The sequence below is a fragment of the Camelus ferus genome, chromosome 2, assembly GCF_009834535.1.
Source record: "Camelus ferus isolate YT-003-E chromosome 2, BCGSAC_Cfer_1.0, whole genome shotgun sequence".
Taxonomy (NCBI): domain Eukaryota; kingdom Metazoa; phylum Chordata; class Mammalia; order Artiodactyla; family Camelidae; genus Camelus; species Camelus ferus.
This window is the reverse complement of record NC_045697.1, coordinates 96559828-96574550: the sequence shown is the minus strand read 5'-3', so window position 1 is coordinate 96574550 and position 14723 is coordinate 96559828. Positions and strand designations below refer to the sequence as shown.

The following is a 14723-nucleotide window of genomic DNA, read 5'->3' as shown; positions in this document are numbered from 1 at the left end:
TGTTATTTCCAAGCTTTTCATATTGAATAAGTTACTCAAAAAATAGAAGTAAGAGATCCAGGTATTTGAGGGGACCTTTTTCATGCAAATCATTCTTTGTGAAAACAGCCTGAATTAACATAGGCAAATCATAGTCTTGAGAAAAGTTGTAATAAAAATTAAGAAAATAATGTCTTTTTTTACATACTGAAAGTCTTAGCACTTTCTGAAAATTAGAATTTTATGTTATGAAGGAGAGAGAGCAATGCAAGGAGAGATTGTGCGTGCATAGTTTTTGTCTAGTAGAACTTTATTCACATTATTATCAAATTCATTTTAGAGAGTGAATATCAGAAGGAGCAGTGTGAAAAGAAAGCCAGCTTTGGAAGTTCAGGCTTGGGAAAATAAAATATTTGTCAAATTGAAAAGTACAAAAGTAATTTTATATTCCAGTCCATATACGTTTTATGGCTTTTTTCTTTTTTTAAAAGAATTTTCAAGTTTATCAGTCAGGATTCCCAGTTATGCTGAAGAGATACAACAAAGACTTGCTTTTCGATTCTGCCGCAGTCCATTGAGGGAGCTGCCACTCCATTCCCCCCTCAGTATGGGCTGGAGTGTGCGGTGAAGCACGTGCTGTTTTCTCAAAATGTCAACCTGGAAGTGACCCAGGCCCCTCTTGCTCACATTTCATTGCCCCAAATGAGTCACATGGACACATTCAATTTCAAACTCAATGAAAGTGCAGTGACATGGCAGGACCCATATGAAATACTGGGTAAAAAAAAAAAAAAAAGAAACACCATAGTCTTCTGTTCACTATAAAAATGTTGAAATATATGAAAAAATAAATGTCAGTGGTATAAGGGATCCATGAAAAAGTAAAAAAAAAATAAAAAAGGTAAACACAGGATAGAACCTCAAACAGGTATTTCACATACTGTAAAGGTCACTTCAAAACATGGAAAACCTTAACAGTATAAAATTCTGTCTTAAGAACAGGGTTTGGACTGAGCTTCTAGGTTTCGGTTATTGGGTTGGTTATACTCTCAATACAGTTGCCATGTGAAAATAGTTTCAGCAAGGGTAAAACGTTAATAATCTCTGTGAATTGATAGGCAACTAAGTTATCATTTGGATATAGGCTCTGCCTTGCTGAGAACTGGAATGAGGTGGGGGTTGGTTTCTAGACGTAATGCTAAAGGGTATTGGTGGTGGGATGTGTGATTCTTTAAATGGAGACTGTCGGAGTCAGCGAATAGTATTGTCTGTCTGAGCAGCAGACGCTTGCTCTCCCACGCTCTTTGATTCCCGCACTTTAAACACATACTGCACTGTGGCCTCAAAGGCAGCATCGTGTAATCAGGACACAATAAAACCTGGTGTATTTTGACTTCTGAATAGACTATATACTTAGGTCTGGCATGAATTATTGCAAAAATTATCTTCTCTCACATCAATAAAGAAGATGATCCCAGTATTTTGGTGAAACTCATACTTAGTTTTCTATTTTTTTAGCATTAATAGAAAAATTATTTTGATTAGTTTTAAATTAATTTATTATCTTTTTAACACTTAATTTAAGAAAATTAATTTTAAGCAACTTTTATATATGTACCAGGAAATTTCTCTAATTGAATTTATAAAAATAATTTTTGAATACTTTGAATCTCCTTTATGAAAACACAAATATATAAACAGTTAAACAAAGCTGTTTTCTTGGAGTTCCTGAATGAAAATTATAAAAGAATGCAGAGCCAAAATTTGTGTTTGAAATTTGTTTTTTAAATAAATTAAGTCTTGTATATATTTAGAGATCACAAAATATTTCATTATGAATATTATTTTTGTCTGAAAACACCACATAAATAGGTTTCTCTCTTTTAGAAATATATATGGTTTGGAAATAGCCTCATAGACTTGGCAGGGATAAATTATGTTATTTTCCCAAGAAGTAAACTTTTCTTGGATGTCACTGTGTAGAATTTTGAGCACAGTTGTTCATGCTGAGTTTTCTAAGCTGAAAGATGTCACTGCCGGGTCTTAAACACATGGGGCAGCGTGCCATTGAGAACAACTTGCCCAATATCTGTCAAGCCAGGCCGAGCATGGGGCAGTGCCCAGAATCCATGAAGAATACTCTGAAGGTCAGGGCATCAGTTAACTACAGAGAGCTCACGATGAACTGTGGAAGGGTATAAAATGCCCTGTCGCTTTCAACATGCAGACAAGGAGTCAGGATTTCTCAGTTACCAGAAGTTACAATGCGTATTGATGGCTTGGTTAGAAGTCACACACTTTAGGTAGTATTATGGCTCAATAGTAATGCTACCATAATTAAAAAGACGACATGACTAGTTTCTGCTTCAGAATGCCTGGACAGTTCTTCAGCTACTTAAAAACCTAGAAAACTGTTTTTATTTAAAAATGCACAGTAAGATATTGAGTGTAGTTCCCTGTGCTATACAGTGAATCTTCGTTGCTTACCTATAGTATGTATAGTTTCATCTGTTAATCCCATACTCCTAATTTATTCCTCCCCCTCTCCCTTTTCCCTTTGGTAACCATAAATTTGTTTTCTATGTCTGTTAGTCTGTTTCTGTTTTGTATACAGACTCATTTGTATTAACTATAATATAGAAATTATGGGAACTAATCAGAATATATATATATATATATATATCTGAATTACTTTGCCGTATAGCAGAAACTAACACAATATTATAAACCAGCTATACTTCAGTTAAAAATGCATAGTAAGTGAATCTTAGCATATTTAATATGTGAGAGATTATCTAGCATTGTAATAATAGAGAACAGGTATGGTATGATTCAAAATAAGATTTTGTGTCTCTGTATAGAAAAATAATTTAATTTCTAGTATCTAGAAGGGGCAAACATGTAGTTATATTTTTTTCCTGCTGCATAAACAAGGAATAAATGACAGCTATTTTTAAACTACACATTTAAAATGAAAGGAATAGACATGATCAAAGTGTTTTCTTTTTGTGTAGTTGTTTCTCAGCTAGGTACTAGCGAACAAGACAAGGAAATAACTAAGGCAGAAAAAATACTCAGTGTTGAAAGGGAGGAAAAATGGGTAGAGAAATCTCAAATAAATGTATCAACTGAAACCAAGGGAAAAGATTCCTTCATGTAATATATATTGGGATTTTCCTCTGTATCTTACTTTTCAATTTTTTTTTAACTTTTCAATGGTTTTAAGTAACATATTATTGATAATAGATTCAGCACTTGGAATCATTTTTTATGATAATTCTTTTATACATCCACCAACTGGTATTACATTTTTCATACCTACCATTTAATCTATTCTCATTCTTCTGTGCACTGGGTTGCAATAAAATGTTGTCCATTGGGTTTACTAACATGTTCCTAAACTTGACCTAGAGCTTAGAGCATTCATTTTACACATTTGAAGTAATAGACTGGATAGGCATAAAATGAGAATGATGAAATAAATTGGGATTCCTAATTTAATTTTCTAACACAATAATTTAAAGTGTGTTCCTTAATTTTAAAAGGGCATATGTGTTTTATATTTATTCTTGCTTTATTTTTGGCAGTTACTAAAATTAAAAAGTAACTTTCATAGAGAAATAGAAATTCTTAAAAATCGATTGTAGGAAAAAGTTTTAAGTGATGATTTTAGTTAATGTTTAAATATATTAAGCAAATGCCCAACAACTTAATTTTTTTCATTAAGGAAAAGCATTCTCATATCTGGAGAAGGTGTGAAACTACAATTTTATTCTTAGAGAAGTCTTTAGGTAATATTTTTGTAAGCTTCTTGTTAATTAACAATGGCTTCTAATAAATCGGATGTGTCATATATCACTCAGTAAATAAAATATATTCATTAAATGACTAAGTGACTTTCATTTTGTAAATGTGGAGAGGAATTGGTTTCAAATTTGAAACCAAATTTGATACTTAGAATTTTAAAGAAAATCTTAATGTGACATTAAAGATTTCTTCTAATAAAGGGAGAAACGGATGGACTATTTTACTTTAGTTTAAATAAATTGGATTTGAAAAGAAATAAAAGAAAAATTGCCTTAAAAGTGTTTATCCTGTAACTTTTAAAGTTTTAGTTGTTTTAAAGTATAATATTTTAAAACCCTAGGACTGTCCTGATTAAAGTGTTTTTTTGTCTGATTGTAAGTACATATCCATTTGCTGGTGATTTCCACATATTGGCAGGTGTAGATTTATTAATTGTGAAAACGCTATTGACACCATATGAAAATGTTCAAGGAAGAACCATAGTATCTATGAAAAAGGACTTTTCCAGGCAGTAGGCTTCATTTTGACCTTTTGGTGGTGGTGGTAGTGGTTTTTCTATTCTGTACAGTGATGTAGTATCAGATATTTTGCATTATTGGTGACAGTGTGTTTAAACATGCATGACTAAACCAGTAACATAGTGTGGAAATAGGTTTCATGATTGAAAGGCTAAGCCGTTTTACTTTGCATCTTTCCCCATATTGTCACTGCATGGAGTAAAAGGGCATTTCAGCACATTTGGCCAAATTCTTCACAGTGGAAGAAACACAGATTCTTTACATTCTTTTAAATTCTTTATAGAATAATCAGCTCACTTAAAATACGGACTGTAGACACATTACAGCTTGCAGAAAGAAGACATATCAGCTGTTACAGTTATACCCCTTAGAGTAAGTGAAGGAACGTGGGGCAAAATTGTAAAGGATGAAAGCTCAGATTTCATTTTTCTTCCTTTCTCACCCTCCCCCCGCATAAAAACAAACAAACAAAACACCTTACATTTTTAGTCTTTTGAAAAGAAAAATGATTAAAGTAAAAATAATAAAAATGTTCTTGGGATATTAACATATGTAGAAGTAATTCCTTTTTTTTTTTTTTTTTTTTTAAAGAAAGAGATATCCTAGGTAACAGGTTTGTAAGCAAGGATGTGACAGGAGCAGAGCAGAAGGACAGGCTCATTCTGACTCAGTGAACAGGATGAACTGTGTGTGAAAGAAGATGGGAGCCCTGTGAGAGGATCATTGCAGTAGTCCAGTGGGGACAGCCTGACTAGGGAATGTGAGGAGGGAAGAATCCTGAGAGCCATTCCAGGAGCTGACAGTCCATCAGCTGGTAGGGGTTTTCTGGCTGTGCAGGACAGTGTCACTGACCACGACCTTTTGTAACTTATGTCAGATGATGCCACCAGGACCTTACGACCATCTGTCTCTCACTGCTCCTCTCTTTTGTATCAGCTTCATCCTGAGCTAGGCTTTTCCCCGTGGTGGTGACTAAAAGAAAAAAAAAATTCCTGTGGGAGAGAACTGTGCCTGAATCATAATAAATAGACACTTTGCTGCAAGAGGCTTTTTCTGTAAATGGACTTGAATGGCTTTAAAAATCACATTTTTTTTCAGTTTCATTAATATTATTATCAATGAAATAAAACCACTTTCTGTATTTAGAACTTCACTGGAACAGGATTAATAAGCTAGTACCATGTAGCTTTCCAGTAAACGTTTAAACAAATTTTCAAAGCAGTAGATAGGTATTCTAATAGTGGGGAACAAACTGAACTGACAGAAAATATTCAGAAGACAAAATCACTTTTGAAAGACTCAAAGTAATCAAGCAGAAATAATGTAACTGTACTAATTTCTAGATTAAGTTAATTTTAAAATTCCTTATATTAACTAACCTAATTAATTCGACCATGTTCTCTTTTGGTAAATTGTAAAATTTAAAACTCCAAATAACCCAAAAGAAAAAGTCATTTTTAATATAAGTCTTAATTCTTCTCAATTATACTTCTAATTATGTTAATAAATAATGCTGAACTTCATAAATTAATACAGCTATGAAAAATATTCAGAAGTGTATTGATAAATTCTCAGTAAGTTAATTTTAAATGAAAATATAATAAAAAAAGATAGCTTGAACTTTGAAGTTGTAATGTATATACATATATGTTAAAAATAATCATATAGAACTTTGAATTTTTGTTCTATGTTTACATGTCAGCATCCAACTGTTAGTCTGCCTTTTTCTAATAGTTTTGATCAGAAGTATCAGTATTTTTCTAAGGATTTCAACCAGTTGAATGACAAAACTAAATGCTTCAAACATTCAGTAAAAAATATTAAACTTGGAAAAAATTGAAAATAGAAACATTGCAAACATCAAAACACTCATTTCAAGTTTTATCCATCATACCACTCATTGTGTGTATGTGTGTGTGTGTTTGATTTTTCAAATTATTTAAAATGTTTTTGAATTATTTCTTTAAACAAACGTTACATTTATGACCACCTTCAGACTAGACCAGATTTATCAGCTTTCCTGTCTTGTGCATAATGGGTGATCATCGTATATATTTCTGGGTGTGTGGGTGGCTGTCTGTAACACATCACTACTACAGTTTCTCCTTTTGAACAATATCCTCTTTGTGCTGTCTGGTGAAGAACATTTGCTCTTACACCACTGGAGAGTAATAGGTCCCAGATCTACAGACAGTTGTGTCCAGTCCCAGTTTTGCCCAGTCCCAGTTTTGCTGTTGACTGATTTGTGACCGTCTTCAGTTAACTTGCTTTCTCTAATATCGGATTCCTCTGTAGTAAAATAAGGATGTTTGACTAAATGATCTTCAGTGTCTCTTCAGGAACTAATATTATGTTATCACCATCCTATGAAACAGAAACATTCAGTTTCCATGCTCTTAGTGTCTCACCCTCCTCTAGTTTTGTTTCAGCTCCTGTCAAGTGTCCAGGTCCCTCATGAGATAGGGTGCTGCTACGTTGTATATGTGAAGGCGCATGTTTTGCTGTTTGTTAACCTATTTAAGACTGTAGTAAACATCTATCTCTATTTTTACCTGACTTGTCTAAGGTATCTTTTGTTTTATCCTATTATTTTTGTGTTATAATTGTGCAAATATGTGGTTTGAAAAATCAGTTAGTGCTATACATTTGTATGAAATACTAGGAACCTCTTGCCCCAGCCTCTCTTTATGTATTAACTGAATAATGGTCATGTATGTATCTTTCCATTTCAGACAATATCTACTAAATTCTTATTTTCAAAGATAAGAGTTACAACTTTCTTACTATTGGTCCTTTTTTCCTATTGTAACATGCAGTTCAAGCTAAACTTTAAGTGAGAGGAAGTAATCTTTAACAGAAATTTGTGTAACTAAATCAACTACAAGACAACATAAGGCTCAGTGTGTCAGGTTCCAGGAAACTGTAAGACTGTAATTTGAATGTTAACCACTTAGCTATAGAATAAAAAAAAGGCCAAAGGACAGAAGTATTAAAAAATAACTGCAGCTTCAATGTGAAAATAAAACTGATGATATTCTGATGTTGTAACAGCTGTCATTTGGCATGGCAAAATGTGATCACCGAACCAAAACGGTAAAAGCCTGCTTTAAGGGTGTTAAAGGCACGTGAGGTGTTCTGTGCAGTGGAATGTGAATATACAAGAACGTGGAGTTAAGGATTGGAGCACCGTAACCATTTTCTTACGCCTTTTCTGAAAACTAGATATGAATCTCAGGGTAGAGAGGAGATACCTCTGTATTTAAGAGTTAAGCTCCCTGTTAGATAGAAGCAGCTGGGTGCTGATCTCAGTCTAATGGTCATTTATACTGGGAGAGAATGGTTATTTATAAATATTATTTTACAAGCTCTGAAATCTGTTTCTGTGCATTTGCTTACTATATAAGGTAAGTCTGACTTTTGTTTTTTCCTTTTCAGTAATAACCTGTAGGTAACATCTTTAATTTTTCATGAAGTATTTATATGAAAACAATCACAACATGTTTGGGGACAAATGCTCTTGATAAAGTAAAATGTTTGGATCAGTGAATGCCTTATTCTACTTAATTTAATATTTTTATGTTCACTTTCACTAATTAGGCAATTGAGTTTTCAAAAACATTCCTGTTTTATATGTACATATATTTTTCTTATTATAAAGAAATGATACTATTGACTGAAATTTTTGTGTGAACAGGTGTGTCTCAAACTATCTCTGGATGACTAACACCCTCTCCACAGTGAGTACCTGTGTAGATCATGCTTCGCTCGTGTCACTGAGAATTTGCCCCTTAAACTCATGGTTAGCCCCAGAGTCACCCTCAGCAGAGTTGTTTTGGGTTTTCCTGGCTGAATGCCCTGTGCCTGCTTCCCTCTTCCATCTCCCATCTTGGAGTTTTTCAGCTACAGGATGATACTGGGATGTTGGGAACTTCCTTCATTGCACACCTACAGAACTCACTGCTCCTTCCTGGAGTCTCTGCTTCGCTTTCCTGGCTCGGTTGAGCCAGGTGGTGATGGCGCCGTTCATGTATTGTTACCGCATTAGTTCTCTCATGTTCACTGTTTCAAAGTACTTGTAAGAAAACTGCTCTAGAAGCAGAATGTCAACTCCCTTTCTTTTGTGTGTGGTTTAGGATTGGTGGTACACTGTCACCATAATCTGACCAACTTTTAAACTATTTTTGGACAAATAATTGTTTAAAATGATTTAAATTGTTTAAATTATTATGGGCACATTTTCTCTGGTAAGTAAAATGAAATGTTGGCTAGAAAAGCTGCCAGTGGGCTTAAAATATAACCTGTTACTGAATCAACATATTGAAACCACATCTAAATTTTCCAAAAAAAGATGGGCCTTCACAGTAATGTCTGTTACCAGAAAGGAAACTGAAGTTTAAAGTAGCAGTTTTCATAGCCCTCAAAAGAAAAACAGGTTATTTACAAGATACAGGGGAGAACTGACGTCTTCCACAGTGTACTGGGTGCGGTGCATGCAGAGACTGCTTTCTGAGGAGGTGGCTTGTGAGGTTTTCAATATTTGAGTAGTTGTGAAGAAGATACACTTGAACATGTATTCTCACTGTTTTAAACTCATAGCACCTTTGTTGGTTGATGAGTTTAATTAGCTCTTATCTCAGGAACACACATACCTGGCTTATGTTCTGTGAACTGGCCATCCCTGTAGAGAGTAGACTCTGTACTTAGAAAGGACACTGAGAAGAATGAGATACTCATTTATATGTACCTTAGTTACAGCTTATGTTTTGTAGTGTCAAGGGCGTCCATATAATTCTGTCCTCTTTTATTTGTGCCTTAGGCTAAAAGCAAAGCAACAATTTTCTTTATTATTATTACACAAAGATAATGTCACAGGTGCAGGCTGTTCTGGGTATATTCTGTTTGCCCCTTCAGATCCTCTCTCCACTCTTGATCTCCAGTGGGCTCCACTATCTGAGCTGAACCTAGCCTAGGAGATCTTTTCCCAGGAATGCAGGAGAGTGAAGTCCGTCTTTATTCCAGGTACCCTCTCCCGCAGCCCAGGTCCCTTCCACTCCCCAGGCCCAGCATGGTGGCAGACACCACCCCGCTATCCGCCCACCCAGGCCCACTAGACCTGAGACATACAAATTCTTTCTTGGTTTCCTTTAGCTATTTCTCCGACTTTTCTTCATTAAATTCTGCCAGATTATCCCAGTTGAGTGAGCTTAAGCTATCCTGCACGAAGTCAGAATATTGAGCTAAAATTAGTATCTGCAAGACAAAAATCATATGTAAAATTGAAAACAGAATTCCAAGCTACATAAAGCTTTGTCTGGAAATGAGTTTTATAATACTATCAAATATATGAAAATTTGATTTCCTTTTAAAATAATGAATATATATAAATAACTGTCAAATTTTTAGCATGTTTCTATGAAAACAATCACATATATTTGAACATGATAATCTTTTGTTCTTTAGTAACTGTTGGATGTTCTTTAGTAGCACCATGTCTGAAGTACATTTGTTTCAAAGTGTTCTCTAATAGTGTGCTGTTAATAAGACTTAAGGTTTGCATGTGAGTGTGTCTGAAAAAAATGCAGTCATTCACAGAGTGCACACATATGATTAATGCCCTTTATTTTCACCGTTCAGTGTATTTATTATAACACTCCATTATAAACATTTAGTGTGTGTGTGTGTGTGTGTGTGTATATATATATATATATTTGGCTAAGGCATTTTATATACACTTTGAAGATACAGAGATGAGCTAATCTTTTCCATCAAAAAACTCAGAGGTAAGTATGCTAATGAGGGAAACGCACCAAATAATCCTTAAACCCGGGGACAGAGGTGCTGACTAGATATGAACGTACATGTGTTTCGATATCACAGCCGGGGAGCGGCGGCTCTGTCAGCACCATCTGTTACTACTTCTGTCTCTGGTTCTTAGACCCATGGAAAAGTTGGAGTGATCTATTCACTCCTAGTCACTCTTCAGCTGGTCCACTTCTTACTGTTACTTACTAGCAGTTTGTATTAATAGCATCTTAAACAATAAAGTATCATTTTGGAATCAGGTATTATTCTGTAGGAAATCCAAATCTATCCCAATTTTGCCTGGTAATTTCATCACAACGGCCATGAGGATGTACTAAGATTTTTAAAGAGAATAGATGGAAATTAAAGCAGATGACCAAAGAGAACAACCAGCAGTGCCAGTTATCTTCCTAGAAAAACACAAGGGATATTTCCAAAAGGTATTCTTAAATACTTTTCTTGTCAGATTTAAAATTACATTATTTTCTACAGTTACCATTAATTGTAAATATAAAGCTTTCTACTATAAAAATTTCATAGGCAGAGTTTATAAAATTGTAGAATGTAGATCTCTTTTGAATAAAATGTCTAAATATGTTTTTAGTTACATTTAAAACGTACTTTAATTGTGCATGATTTAGGAATAAGCTCGGATTTATGAGTTTATAAAATAGTAAGAATACCAGAAATCATTAGGTTACTTAATTTGGATTTCAGAAATTAAATATTATAAACATGTTGAATAAAGTAGATTAAAAGAGGATTAATAGCACGGCTTTTAATAATTGATATTTTCCTCTCATCTTTATTTCATAAAGTGACAAGGCTGACACCTTTGTTTCAGGCTTGCATAACCAGATGGGACGGCTGCCTTTTACTTACAGGCACAGCGACTGGAGAGCAGCAAGTTCGGGAGCACATAGTGATAAGTTCTATTTGGTCTTGCAAAGCATGATGTCAGCTAGGCAGTTGAGACCAAGGTTCTAAATTTGAGAGGAAACATTTCCTGACTATCCTTGTGATGGTGAATTTTCTGTGTCAACATGGCAACTGTATACGTCTCCTTAAAGCATACTCACCCCAATTAGAGAGAATAACAAAGTCATACTTCTGCCTAACAGGATACTGCTATCCTGAGAACAACCAAAAATGCACTATCCCTTAACCAAGAAGAGGATGCAAAGTCCTTGGGTGATGTTTACCCACCTCGATACCCTGTAAGTTAAATATCATGGTTTAAAGTTAATACATTTTAAATATTACCATATAAAGTCAACATATCTTATGTCCCATGTTAGAATTAGGACCTTGTTACTGTATTTGGGGATTATATATGGGTTAAAGAGGTGTATATGGATGCCGTGTTGATGGGGGTGGCTTGCAGTGGTGAATTTTGTGTCAACTTGGTGAGCCATTTTAGTCTACATGTTCTATAAGGTATTTTTTTAGATGGGATTAACATTTAAATCAGTAGCTTTGACTAAAGTAGGTTACCTTCCATAATGTGGATAGGCCTTATTCAATAATTTGAAGCCCTAAGAGTAAAAAAAAAAAAAGAAAGAAAGAAAAAACTGACTCTCAAATCTCTCTTCCCCTCTCCACACGCACACACACTCTATATCCGTCCTTTGTATTCTTTTTCTCTGGAGAACCCTAACACAGTCCTTCTCCTGTTGATGGTCAGTGTCACTCCTGCCTGTATCATGTACCATATGTGCTTGGAGGAAAATGAACTTTGAGTTCCATTCCATCTAACCAGTTTTAACTACTGTAGCTTGATAGTAAACCTCTTCTTTTTCAAAACTGCCATGGCTATTTTTACTTTTACAACTCCATTAGGATTCTAGTATCAGCTTGTCAAATTATGCTACAATTCCTGGTGAGATTTTGATTAGAATGCCAGTGGATCTTTTCACTTGGAGAGGAAGTGCTCCCATTTCTTCCATCTGTTACCCTTTCCTCAGTGCAGGTCTCCTCATACGGTTTGTAAACATTGACTGTGAGCTCCCCTCAGGGTGGTTTGCACAGTGGTCCCGTGCGGTTGGGGAAACATCTCTAAAGGAGGTTTTATGTTTTTCTCTGAATGGGACCCACAGTGTTCTCAGTTTTCATAATTTTAGGTTTCCATACTAGTCTCTCAACTTATTACTTATAAAATATTAGAGTGGTAAGAATCTGATCACCTGCTTTGAGGGTCCTGACCTCTCAGGGATGTTTCTTATGTTAGCCTAGCCCCTGAAGGAGTGGATATTTCCTTAGTCCCCTGAACCTGTGACCAGAATTCTAAGATTCCTTTATGCACACACTCTGAGACTTCTGATTTTCTGAAGGTAGCTCAGTGTCAGGTTCTATTTGATTTTCCTCCTGATTCCTAGAATTCTTGTTCTATGCAGATACCAAAACCATTGCTTCCTGCCTTTACCTGATTCAAATAGCCCACAAATAACTTCTGTCTTAGCTCCTGCATACTAGACTTCTTTATTTTTCCTTTGATTTAATTGATCACAATTGCTAAAGATATACTTAACCTTTTTAAGTTTTGATTTTCTAAAACACAATCAGTTTGTGGATTAATTATCAGTTCCAAGCCTTTTGGAGTGATAGCTTGGAATAGAATTTAGAAGATGGCTGTAAAATGACCATGCAGACTACATAAAATATCTGTATTTAAGTAAAAAAAATACTATGTTGTCTCCTTGACCTCCATTTTTCTCACCTGTGAAATAGAAATGAAATAAAAGTTATGAGGATTGGTTTAGACAACATTTGTAGCACCTAATAAACAGGAAGCATTGTAGTATTATTTTACCTACTTTAACTGTGCGTAAAGGCAGGGAGAGAGCAAATAAGAATTTTTTTTTAAATATTAAGAGTACAGGTAATTTGGCTGATGTTTCAGTCATGGTGCTCATTCTCAAGAGTATGCCTGAGATGGGAATCAGTTAAGCTCACATAAACACGCAGGCACACACTAACACACACTGAGAAGGAGAGAGAGAATAACAATGGCTTCTAAAAGAATTCACAGGTTTTTCCTTATTCTCAACTGAGAAAACTAATTTGTTACAATCAGAAAGAAAAATAAACTACTGTGTCAGCAGGTCTCTATGGGAAGTTCAGGTGTAATTCTCTTACAGCTTAACCACCATGGAAAATGTTATTCCAGTTTTCAGAAAGCCAGACCTGAGCTCCTACACTATCACCCTTGAGTGTCAGCTTTTTCTGAGAAAGGGGGGTGCTGCCAGGCCTCATTACCAATAGTGACTGAGATGATTACATGAGGCCTGTCCAAGTTCTGGGCAGACTTGAGGGTGTGCTGGGCTTCACATTCTTGTTTCTGTTGTTAAAATCAATTATTCTCATTTTCATAAGTTACAAAGGTTAGGATTTTATGAAAACAAGGATTTCCTCCCTCCCTCTTTCCTCTCCATTGCCTGCCTCTCTATTTACATCTGTAGACACACTTTATTCAATTTGTAATTTTTAAAAATTTTCTAACTTGCTGGGTTTAATTTTACATCATTACTTTCCTTTAAAAATATAAGCATGTAAAACTACCGACTACGACTTCAGCTGTATTATATAGTTTGGAAATTTTTGATTTTATATATATTTTATTGAAGTCTGGTCAGTTACAATGTGTCAATTTCTAGTGTACAGCATGTTTCAGTCATACATATACATACATACTAGGGGTAAAAGGGTTGGAAAGGGATAAGTTAGGAGTTTGAGATTTGAAAATATTAACTACTATATAGATATAAAATAGATTAAAAAATTCTTTATAGCACAGGGAACTATATTCAATATCTTGTGGTAACCCGTAATGAAAAAGAATTTTAATATATATATTGAAAATTCATTTTCACAAAGTCAATCTTATGATACTGTGTTATCAGCTTTTCTGTGTTCCCTAAAGTGTAGTTCATAGATCTAAGGTGAGTGGTAGAAATGGACATTACTGGTACTTCTTCCTGCTGAACCAAAATCCACGGATTTAAGTATCATAAGTCAGCATCATTATTCACATTCCTAAGTAATTGTCATAGAAACTGAAAATTAAGAACTGAGATTCTCTCTAGCTTTGTTTTTATATTTGACAGTCTGTTATGTAAACCCTAGCACCTAAACAGGAACAAACAGTGGTGTGTAGGCACATTAGGTATATTTAATCCGTGATAATCTTACTATGGTATTGTTATTAAGAACTAGTGTGCTGAAGCAATTTATACATGCTCTTACCTTTAGTAAATTGAAGTTGAGTTCAGTCTCAGGTCATCTGGCTTCAGTGCCCTTGATCTTAATCACCGTACACGTGGCTCATTTGAATCAAGGCATAGAACCATGCCTAGTAAAATCACAGTGACCTCGGACTCTGTCAAGGTGTTCCTGATATTAAAACAGATAAATAGGCTTGTGGCTACAAAATCTTCATTGTTAAGTGTATACTTAATTAAAATAATACATCGGTCTTTGCTCCATTTTATACATTTCATACTATAGCAGGTATTTATATCACTATGTCTGCTATTTTGTCATTTGTTTTTGACTGATCTATAGTTGTTCAAGCTACGTTTGGTTATTTTGATTTCTCTCTCTGTTATAAAGAGCATATGT

The 14723-nt window shown here is 34.7% G+C and overlaps 1 long non-coding RNA gene across 2 annotated transcripts in view; it reads left to right on the top strand.

Moving 5' to 3' along the window:
• The window catches only part of LOC116658538, a 160113-nt gene that overhangs the window by 60161 nt on the left and 85229 nt on the right, over positions 1 to 14723 (top strand). For both annotated transcript variants that reach the window (XR_004313805.1, XR_004313804.1), the window contains exon 2: positions 7999 to 8041. This is a non-coding gene — a long non-coding RNA (uncharacterized LOC116658538). The remainder of the gene's footprint in view (positions 1 to 7998; positions 8042 to 14723) is intronic.